This window comes from Nicotiana sylvestris, chromosome 11 (genome assembly GCF_000393655.2).
Source record: "Nicotiana sylvestris chromosome 11, ASM39365v2, whole genome shotgun sequence".
In the NCBI taxonomy this organism is placed as follows: Eukaryota; Viridiplantae; Streptophyta; class Magnoliopsida; order Solanales; family Solanaceae; genus Nicotiana; species Nicotiana sylvestris.
In genome coordinates, this window is record NC_091067.1 from 113,684,201 (window position 1) to 113,696,091 (window position 11,891).

Here is an 11,891-nt window from a genome sequence, read left to right on the forward strand (position 1 = left end):
TTTGAGAAATTAGAAAATACCCCAAAAATACTTTAGTTTCTTCTTTTGATTTTGGTTTCAATATGGGATTTGATTGAGGTTGGATCAAGTTCATCGGTGCCATTCGAGTTGTTGCTACTGATCTGCGGTTACTGCCCATTTCCTGTTGCTAAGTTGCATTGTGAACTTCGGAGTCGAAATCTCTATATCTATTGCATTTTCGTATAGTGGAAAAGCTTCACTCAAACATGTTCAATCTCCTTCTCTTTTCTTAGTCTATATTTGGTGTTTGATTAAAAATAGGATGAGAGTCGGGTTTGATTGGCTTATAGACTGTTTGATCCTCTGTTACTTTGAGAATAACAAATGAAACTTGGATTGGTTTTGCGACTATTAATGAGAATGTGTGATCGTCATATGGTTTCTTGCAATTTTCATGAATATTTCTGCTTGTTTGGTCGAGTTTAAACGTGAAATGAGCTTCTGGAATTGTTCTTTAATCTGTTGTTCTCATTATACTAATGGCTTGGTTAGTTTGATTTATTTTTTACAAAAATGTTACAAATTCTTGCCTATTTGGATTGAGCCAATCCCATAATTCGTGATGCCTGATTCACCAAGCTGTCATGATTTTTCCGATTTTATAATTTGATATGAATCTACACAGTCCGTTGCTCTGTTTGTTCTTCCATGATTGACTGAAAATCGCATACGAGAGCTTTCTTCTCTTGACATAAATCTTCCAGGCGCCTAGAAATGGCTAAGATTCAAACCTGAAAAATTATTAGTACTTTTTGTTTTAGTTCAAGAATAAACATGAAAGTTTGATGAGGTATAACTAGTGGTTTGCGACTTAACTCGAGTTGATTTTGTCTTCAACATGCTAATCTTTGTAGTTGCTAGTCCATTAGTTATTTTAAAATATTGCTTTGTCATCGAATTCTTCGGTTAATTAAGTTTGGTATGAATTACATTCCCATCAGTTCTCCTAAATTTGTCTCAATTGCGGCTGTTGAAATTAAATTGGAATTCATGGTTTCAAATATGAATGAGCTTGAATTTTCTGTTGTGATTTCTTCATTCCCATGTAATAGAGACGAAGTTGGTGTATGCTTTTCTTTGAGTTCGTGTCTTGACTTATAAAAAATGTTTGGTACATCACGTTGATGAATTCTAGTGTAACTGCACTTTAGCGTAGGTTTGTATAGATAAAATTAATGACATTAAGGATTAACTAACTATGAGAAGGTGGTGGGCATAACTTGGATTCAATTATTTCAAATGTTATAAGGCTTGCCTGATTTAGGCCACAGAGATGCAGTGAGGATCTCGTAAAATGGGGATGGTTAAAAATACTTGAATGACTCTTTCCATGCTTTAGATTCATTTACCTTTATCAGTTTTTCATATTTCCCAGGCACCGTCCGATTGTAGGAGGCTTATCCAAATTATGTCAAATTGGGCTCATTGCCCAAAAGATATTTAACCATCCCTATGTGCTACATGCTACATTTTTAGGGGTAAAAGGGTCATTTGGCAGACCAATGAGATAAAAGAGGCCAAGGTATAAAATGAGGCAAGTAGGGCCCACTCACATTTTTCTTTTATAATTTTTCAAAAAATCAAAAAAAGAGAAAAAGAAAATCCAAAAAGATTTTACATTTTCCATCATTTTCAAAAAAAGACAAAAAAATATAGGTTTTCCAAATTGGTTGCATTTTTTTAAAAAGTTTCTCCCATGTTCAATCTTCCCGAACAACGCATACCTGATTCTCATCTTTCGGGGCGGGATACGTAGGCAACCCACATAAGGTCCAGTCTTCCTAGCGAGTCTTAAGTCCTTGGCTTCGGGGGTCGTAGCCACATCTTGCATGTCTAGCCACATTGATCATTATTGCAAAATAGGGTTGTTTTATCAAATAGTTTGTTATCTCATGTCTCAGAGCCCTAAATCTACAACAGGGTGCGCTCTCAGTCTTAAGGTCCATTCCTGTTGAATTTGCAAGTCTAGCCACTTTGGCCATCGGCCATTCTTGCAAAATGGGGTCATTTTTGCAAAAGTGGTTCAATGACCCATGTCTTAGGATCTTGAGTCCACAACTAGGTACATATTACTTTAAGGTCTGTCCTTTTTGAGATTGCATCTATAGCCATTTCTGGCCATATCGGCCGTTTTTGCAAAATGGGTCATTTCTACAAATTAATTTTTGTCCATGATTGTTGGGAGTTTGAATCATGCAAGCCTTTGTGAGGCATTTCTTGGAGGTCAATCTTGTTAGGTTTGCACTTTTAGTCACTTTCGGCCCCTTAGGCCATTTCGCAAAAGATAGCCCAATCGTCCACTAGGAAATATTGTGGTGTCACATAATGTCTTGAGTCATTAACCATGTTTTCTTTATTCAGGTATGGATCCACTTACCAAGTTTAGAGTGTCCCTGGTGGTCAAAGTCCCTAGGAGGCTAGTAAAGTGGTAGAATATGTTCACGTTGCTTGAGCAGCATGATTTGATGGGTAAATTAGGGACTCTTATTTCTTTGATGGACATTACCCCCTGTCCCGATCTTGTAGAGGCGATGCTGATATTTTGGGACCCATAGGGAATGGTATATAAGTTTGGGGATCTTGAGATGACACCCACCTAAGCTGAGATAGCCGGGTTGACTCGCCTGCCATACCTAGACAATGAATTGATTTACACAAGGGCTCATTCAAGCACCAAGTTCCTCAAGATCATAGGGATGGATTTAGAAAATCACATGGGATGTCTGGATCAATCTTGGGTACCTTTGGACTTAGCTTTGCTCGTCCTACTGGGTATGAGACCTTCATAGATGAGTTTTCCGTATCATATGATTCTTGGAAGAAGAGGCACCCCATGGTCTTTGCTATTGCATTGCTGGGTCTCTTGGTATTTCCTTTGGAGTGTAGACATATTAGCACGCGCTTGGGATCAATAGCCTTTGCACTTTTCCATGATAAACACAGTAGTAAGGTCACCTTGGTACCGACAATTTTTGTGGAAATCTACCGTTCTTTTACCAAGATTCGAGAAGGTGAAAGGTTCTTTGAGGGAAGCAACTTGTTGCTGCAACTGTGGTTGATAGAGCATTTACATCCCGCCACCCTATTTGAGAAAGATGTGATTGATCATTGTCTGAGAGATTGAGTGAAGTGCATCGAGCATAGAATGACATTCGATAAGTTTGCCTTACCACTCGGAGTTCAGGCCTGGATTGATTACTTAGGATCTTTGACTGAGGAGAAGATTTTGTGGTCATACCTTTGGATTGATTTGGACGTGATCTTAGCAAGATCCCGGGTGCAAGACTTCTTTGGTACTGATTGGACTTTGGTGTACTAGACCATATACCCCTGCTAAAGTGATGCATCAGTTAGGAAAGCGACAAGAAGTTCCCTAAATTCCTGATTCTCGTTACTTTATTAGGGAGATTGACACTATGCCTCACAGAGAGGTCGACATTCAGACCTATTGGCGTCATGCAATGAAGATGGGTAGAGATACTTTAGCAGCTGACCCGCATTCACCTGGGTATACCCATAAGTACTTCATATGGCTACAGTCTACTTAGCGTGGGGTTAGCATGCCATTGCCCCGACGTGTTAGAGGAGTATTTGATGAGGAGGCCACCTTACGGATATTGCTCAAATAGTTGATGGATCGATTTACCCAGGCAGAGGAGGCCCACGCAGTAGAGATGGTTGGGGTTCGAGCTATGCTTCAGTCATTGAGATCACAATTGGTAGGGTTGGTAGAGAATATGGGACAGTACCGTGAATACCTTACTAGAGTCAGCCTTCCAGATGCAGGCGCACATTCCAGGATTCTCATTCCCAGTTTCAAGGTGTCCTTGTAGGGTATAGTACAAAGTTTAGATTCAACAGGATTGGCGGGGCCATCTAGAGGTTCATTAGACCTGTCTCAGCCAGGACCATCGCATTCAGGAGCTGTTTGAGTAGGCATTTTATTTATGTGTTTTGATATTGTTTTATGTTGTCTTTCACTTTTATTTTTTGTCTAGAAGTACTAAGTCCTTTAGGTAGTGTCAGAGTCTATCGTAGTGTAGTTGAGTCCGTCGAGTCTTTCACTATCATACTTCCGATTGTGTATTTTGAATCCGAGAAGTCTTTAAATGAAAAATCCTAAAATTTTTTTATTTTGGTTTACTATCCACCACTTTTCCAAAACTACACTTGGTCTAATTCATGTGGAACATGATACGTAGGAAACCTATATTAGGTTCGATCTAATCATTTCCAAAAGAAAAAAAAGAGAGTGACAAGCCAAAAAAAGAGTGGGAAGAAAATAATAAGAGGTTCTAGAAAAGAAAGAGAAGAAAGGATCGAAATGAGCAAATTGGGATGATGCCATATGACTCTGCAATCCTCAAAGCCATTTTAGAACCGCTAATTGTTTCTAGGTGCATTGTACGTAACGTGATATTATTATCTGATAGATGCCCTAACGCTAACATGGTGGTTTTGTGTTGTTTTCCTTTATTATCTTTATTCTAATTTCAAGAAGGTGGTTAGTTTGTTGGCATCGTTGCAAGCCATCCATACAACACCAGGTCAAAGCGCCAAACAGTCATGGCTAGCAAAGAAACAGACATAGGAGTTGTAGACCCACCAAGAGAGATTGTTGAGTTGAATCGGAACTGCAAAAGGAGGTCTGAAGGTTGAAGCATCAGATGGCGGAAATGTATCAGGCCTGGATTAAGGGACACCCTCCACCCTCATTCCCTACCAACTACACAGAAAACCCTGCTTCCGTTCCACCATTCTCCCAATCCCAGATGCCCAATACCGTTGATCTTTCCCTACAACACGCACCGGGATTTACCCCTTACCAAAACTACCCCGACACTTCGGCCCAAAGTTTTTACGCTCCACCAGCCAAAACAACCTCGTACCCTGCTCCAACATCTACTCCTATTTTTGTACCCTCTTCAAAAGCTACCCTTCACCGATCCTCTAGTGAGCCCGTATTCCCAACTCCAGATACCCAATACTATGCCCTAGAACCCACCTTCAAAGTCCCAGATCCTTACTCCTACACTCCTCACTTTGAGCCTCATGTCGAAGCTGAGAAACCACCCAAGAACACAGAGCAAAAGGAGATATTTAGGAAATTAAAGAGCCTAGAGCAATCATTGAGAAATATGCAAGGGTTAGGAAGCCAGGTGAGTGTGGCTTATAAGGGTTTGTGTTTATTCCCTGATGTCCAACTGCCTGTCGGGTTCAAGATGCCCAAGTTTTACTTGTATGACAGACATGGGGATCCTGTAGCTCATCTGAGAGGCTATTGCAGTAAAATGAGAGGCGCCGGGGGAAAAGATGAATTACTGATAGCGTACTTCAGCCAGAATCTGAGTGGGGCAGCTTTAGAATGGTACACCCGCCAGGACGCCAGCATGTGGTACACATGGGACGATATGTCCCAGGTCTTTGCCCAGCATTTTCAGTACAATATAGACATTGTCCTAGATCGCCTATCTCTGACAATGGTGGAAAAGAGGCCCAACAAAAGATTTAGATAGTATGGGTTTTGATGGAGGGAGCAAGCTTCATGGGTCAATCCTCCGATGAAAGATGACGAGATGGTTGAATACTTTCTTCAAGCCCTCGAACCTACTTACTTTGGCCATTTGATCTCTGCCATTGGTAAGCCTTTCAATGACGTGGTAAAAATGGGAGAAATGGTTGAAGAGGGGCTCAAGTTGAGCAAGATCATGATCTACTCTGCTATAAAAGCAACCACAAAAGAAATCCAGAGCGGTACCGAAAGTCTGCTAGGCAAGAAAAATTAGGAAGACGTCGCTATGGTTATCTCCAGACCATGGCATGGCTAGAGGGGTGCCGTTCATCAGTACAACCAACCTCGATCCTGACCTCCAGCCTACATCCAAGCTCCATATAATCCACCCCAACGTTATTTCCCACGACCAGAGCCCCAGTACTCAGCCAGACCACCCCAATACCATGTTCACCATGCACAGTCATATGCTCAACCCCCTCCTTACCCGCAATGGCATTCTCCAGTTCCACAAAATACTTATCCACCTCCACAACCTTACCAAAACTCCACTGGTCCAAATTTTTGACCAAGGCCGGAGTATAAAAGAGAAAGGCAACAGCGGAAATAAACTTTCACACTTGGGGAGTCCTATGCTAGTCTGTTTCAAAGGTTGAGGCAGTTGGACGTCTTGAGGCTGATTGAGTCAAACATACCAAATCCCCCTCCAAAGAACCTTGATTATTCCCTTAGATGTGCCTATTGTTATGATGCTCTAAGGAATGACATAGAGAAGTGTTGGCATTTGAAAAGGGCAACCCAGGAGCTCATTGATACAAACCAAATTGTAGTCTAAAGCCCAGACATGCCGAACATCAACCAAAACCCCTGCCAGCCCATGCAGAGACACATATGATTGAAATAGTTCATAAGGATGGGAAGCCCCACAAGTCTTCCAAATCTGTCATGATGATTCGGGCCAGTGAAAGTAATTTGGGAAAAGCTCCAGAATCTACCATAGCAACGTCCCTGACAGTGGAAGGGTGACAAAGAAACTGAGCTCGTTCAACTTGAAGCCACCAGTATTGGTCATGAAAGGGCTTTCGCAGGATATTAGGGCAAGCTAGGAAAGTCCAAAAGTGGTAGTGCCAGAGGTCCCAAATTAGCCTGTCATAGTTGTGAAAGGGGCTCCTATTACCCCTATTGTCATTAAAACAGTAACCCAGCTGCCAATAGTTGATACCAAAGTTGTTCCGTGGAATTACAAGCAAGTGATAGTGAGATACAAAGGAAAAGAGGTTGAGGAAGAAGTCAATGAAACTGGAGGATTGACTCGTTCCGGGAGATGCTTTACCCCAGAAGAGTTAAGGAAAGCCAAGTCATTCAAAGATAGCCAGATTGCAGTAAAGAAGCCCGTCAGCAAAAAAGAGGCAGAAGAGTTCTTGAGAAAAATGAAGGCACATGACTATTCCATTGTGGAGGAGTTGAGGAAAACACCAACTCAGATTTCTCTTTTATCTTTGCTGATACATTCAGATGAACACCGCAGGGTCCTGATAAAGATTTTGAATGAGGCCCATGTTCCTAATAAGATCACGATGAACCATTTGGAGAAGACCGCTAACAAGATCTTCGAAGAAAACATGATCACTTTCTCGGATGACGAACTTCCTCTGGAGGGTACAGAGCACAATCGAGCTCTTTATCTCATAGTAAAGTGCGAGGATTCGGTGGTTTTGAGGGTACTGGTTGATAATGGTTCAAGTGCAAATATTTGGCCACTCTCCACTCTATAGAAGTTGAAAATTGGTACTGAAAGGATCCACAAGAACAATATATGTGTTCGAGGTTTTGACGGAGGGGGAAAGGATTCTGTTGGCGATATAATGCTCGAACTGACAATAGGGATAGTTGAATTCACCATGGGGTTCCAAGTGCTAGATGTAGCCGTCTCCTACAATTTGTTGTTGGGCAGGCCCTGGATATATGCTGCTAAGGCAGTCCTGTCTTCTCTGCACCAAATGGTAAAGTTCGAATGGGACAGACATGAAATAGTTGTGCATGGTGATGAGAACTTATCAGCTTGTAATGACACAATTGTTCTGTTTATTGAGTCTGAAGATGATAAGGGACCTTGGGTCTATCAAACTTTCGAACCAGTGTATGTTGAGAAGGTTCCTAAAGGAAAATGCATTCTGGGTCCTAAGTTTCCCTCCGCTTCTGTCATGGTAGCAAATGAAATGTTGAAGAATGGTTTTATGCCGGGCAAGGGTCTGGGCTCATCTCTACAGGGTATTGTGCATCTAGTGCGCCCTAGTGGAAATCTTGGTACATTTGGTTCGGGATTCATGCCCACATAGAAGGATGTAAAAAGGGTTAAAATTTGAAACAGAAGGTATGGTCACTCCCTAAGCCTGTCTAACATATCTCTATATGGTCACTCCCCAAGCCTGTCCAACATATCTCTAAGTCTTTTGTCAAGCTAGGGGACGAAAAACCTCCAACCTCATCAGTGCCAAAACCCGTGGTCAATTTTGATGAAGAGATGATCAAGAGGTTCCAGAGTCTGTTCGATGAGGTCAATATGGTAGAAGTTGGTGAAGGTACTAGTAAAGCAGATGTGAAACTCGTTGGGCCAAAGCCCAAATGTGAAGCTTAGCAATTGGAAAGCTACTCATCTTCCCACCAGGAAGGAGTTTTGGTAGTTTGCTTTGTTTTCCTTTCTATTATTTGGGTTATTCTAGGGTTGTAATCCAGATTTTTAGTTTTTGCCTTTTTTGATGTTCAATCCCTTCTATCTTTTTTATTTTCAATGAAATGCAATTTCCCGTTTTCCGTTATTCTTAACAGTGTTTTATTTTGTTTTTCTTTTGTACAGTTATTTTATGCTGGTTGCAATGACATGACATGCATAAGGAATTTTCATCCAAGTCTTAAAAGCCAATCTTATTCTGAAATAGTAATCCAAGAAGTATAGTATGACGATGAAACAAAATATGATGAAGAAGCAACATTTGAGGAAATCAGTAAAGAGCTAAAACAATTTGAAGAAAAATCAAAGCCTAATTTGAATGAAACTGAAGCAATTAATTTAGGAGACTAAGATAATGTTATGGAAACCAAGATAGGTGTGCATCTGGAACCACTAGTTAAGGAAGAAATAATCAAAACATTGTTTGAGTACAAAGATGTCTTTGCATGGTCGTATGATGATATGCCAGGCTTGAGCACTGACTTGGTAGTTCATAAATTGCCAACTGATCTAGCATTCCTTCCTGTCAAGCAAAAATTAAGAAAGTTCAAGACAGATATGAGTGTGAAGATCAGAGAAGAAATCACAAAGCAGCTTAATGCAAATGTTGTGCTAATGTTGGTTAGCTAATGTTTGTGCTAATACCAAAGAAGGATGGTAAGAACATGGTATGTGTTGATTACCGTGGTCTTAACAAAGCGATCCCAAAGGATGATTTTCCATTGCCGAACATTCACATTGCGATCAATAATTATGCTAAGCATGAGATATCCCACTTGGTTAGCTAATGTTGTGCTAATACCAAAGAAGGATGGTAAGAACAGGGTATGTGTTGATTACCATGATCTTAACAAAGCGAGCCCAAAGGATGATTTTTCATTGCCGAACATTCACATTCCGATCGATAATTATGCCAAGCATGATATTGGGTCTTTTGTGGATTATTACGCGGGATATTACCAGATCTTGATGGATGAGGAAGATGCAGAAAAGACAGCGTTCATCACGCCATGGGGAACATATTGCTATCGGGTAATGCCATTTGATTTGAAGAATGTTGGGGCAACTTATATGAGGGCGATGACTACCATATTTCATGACATAATACATAAGGAGATTGAGCTTTACGTAGATGATGTGATCATAAAGTCAAAGAAGTAGTCTGACCATGTCAAGGATTTAAGGAAGTTTTTCCAAAGGCTTCGTTGGTATAACCTCAAGCTCAATCCAACAAAATGTGGATTTGGTGTCCCATATGGGAAACTGCTAGGATTCGTGGTTAGTCGACACGGTATTGAGTTGGATTCGTCGAAGATAAAATCCATTCAAGAGCTACCACTGCCCAAGAACAAAACAGAGGTGATGAGCCTACTTGGAAGGTTAAATTACATCAACAGGTTTATTGCTCAGCTCACGACAACCAATGAGCCCATTTTTAAGCTGCTGAAAAAGAATGTTGCAGTCAAGTGGACTGACGAGTATCAAGAAGCATTTGATAAGATTAAGAGGTACATGTCAAACCCATATGTGTTGGTCCCGTTAGAGCCTGGGAGACCTCTAATTCTCTATTTGATGGTCCTGGATAATTCTTTCGGCCGTATATTGGGCCAACACGACATCACAAGCAAGAAATAGCATGCCATTTATTATATCAGTAAGAAGTTTACTTAGTGTGAGGTTAAGTACACTCTTCTTGAAAGGACATGTTGCGCCCTAACTTGGGTGGCACAAAAGTTGAAGCATTATCTTTCGTCCTACACTACTTACCTCATTTCTCGTATGGATCCTCTAAAGTATATCTTTCAAAAGCCTATGCCCACAGGAAGACTTGAAAAGTGGAAGATTTTACTCACAGAGTTTGACATCATCTATGTGACTCAGACCGCGATGAAAGCCCAAGACTTGGACGACCACTTGGCCAAGAACCCGGTGGATGAAGAATATGAACCACTGAAAACTTATTTTCCTGATGAAGAAGTGATGTATGTTGACGAGGTCGATCATGATGAAAAGCCAGGTTGGAAACTCTTCTTTGATGGAACTGCTAACATGAAAGGTGTCGGAATAGGGGCTGTACTCATTTATGAAACAGGGAAATACTACACTGTAACATCCCAGCTTCGATTTTATTGCACCAACAACATGGCTGAGTACGAAGCATGCATTTTGGGTTTGAGGTTATCTGTAGTCATGTGAGTCTAGGAAATACTGTTTCTGGGAGATTCAGATCTGTTGGTTCACCAGATCCAAGGAGAATGGTAGACTCGGGACTTGAAGCTCATACCGTACCGACAGTGTCTGCATGATATTTGTCAACGATTCAGGACGGTAGAATTCAGACATATTCCGAGGATTCATAATGAGATTGCCAATGCTTTAGTTACGTTAGTGTCACTGTTACATCATCCGAACAAGGCTTATATCGACCCCGTACACATCCAAGTTTGTGATCAATATGCTTATTGTAATGTGCTTGAAGAGGAAATCGATGGTGAACCTTGGTTCCAAGATATTAAGGAATACGTCAAACCGGGGGTATATCTAGTACATGCCACAGGTGATCAAAAGAGAACCATTCGACATCTGGCTAGTTGATTTTTCTTAAGTGTGGGAATCTTGTACAAGAGGACTCCATATTTAGGACTACTGAGGTGCATAGATGCAAAAGAAGCTTCAACTATCATAGCCGAAGTGCATTCTTGAGTTTGCGGGCCGCATATGAATGGGTATGTCTTGGCAAAGAAGATACTTCGAGCAGGTTATTATTAGCTCACTATGGAATGGGATTGTATCAGTTTTGTTAGAAAATGCCATCAATGCTAGGTACACGATGATTTGATTCATTCTCTCCCGTCTGAGTTACACACAATGTCTTCACCTTAGCCCTTTTTTGCTTGGGGCATGGATGTCATTGAACCAATTGAGCTGGCAACGTCAAACGTGCATAGGTTTATTCTGGTGGCCATTGATTACTTTACCAAGCGGGTCGAAGCTGTAACTTTCAAGTCTGTGACCAAGAAGACCGTGGTGGATTTTGTTCATTCAAATATCATTTGTCAGTTCGGAATTCCCAAGGTAATCATCACAAACAATACTGCCAACCTCAATAGTCATTTGATAAAAGAGGTATGCCAATAGTTCAAGATTATGCATAAAAACTCCACTCCGTACCGTCCCAAGGCGAATGGAGCTGTTGAGGCTGCTAACAGGAACATAAAGAAGATACTTCTTAAGATGGTGCAAGGTTCTAGGCAATGGCATGAAAAATTTCCTTTTGCCTTACTGGGTTATCGCACTACTGTTTGTACTTCAGTAGGTGCAACTCCTTATTTACTGGTATATGGAACTGAAGCAGTTATACCTGCGGAAGTTGAGATTCCATCCTTTCGGATCGTTGCAGAAGCTGAAATTGATGATGATGAGTGGGTCAAAGCCCCGCTAGAGCAGTTGAGTTTAATTGATGAGAAAAGATTGGCTGCAGTATGTCATGGTCAATTGTATCAGAAGAGAATGGCAAGAGCATACACCAAGAAGATGTGTCCTCGAAAATTCGAAGTGGGTCAACTGGTATTGAAATGCATCCTTCCACATCAGGCTGAAGCTAAAGGCAAGTTCATTCCAAACTGG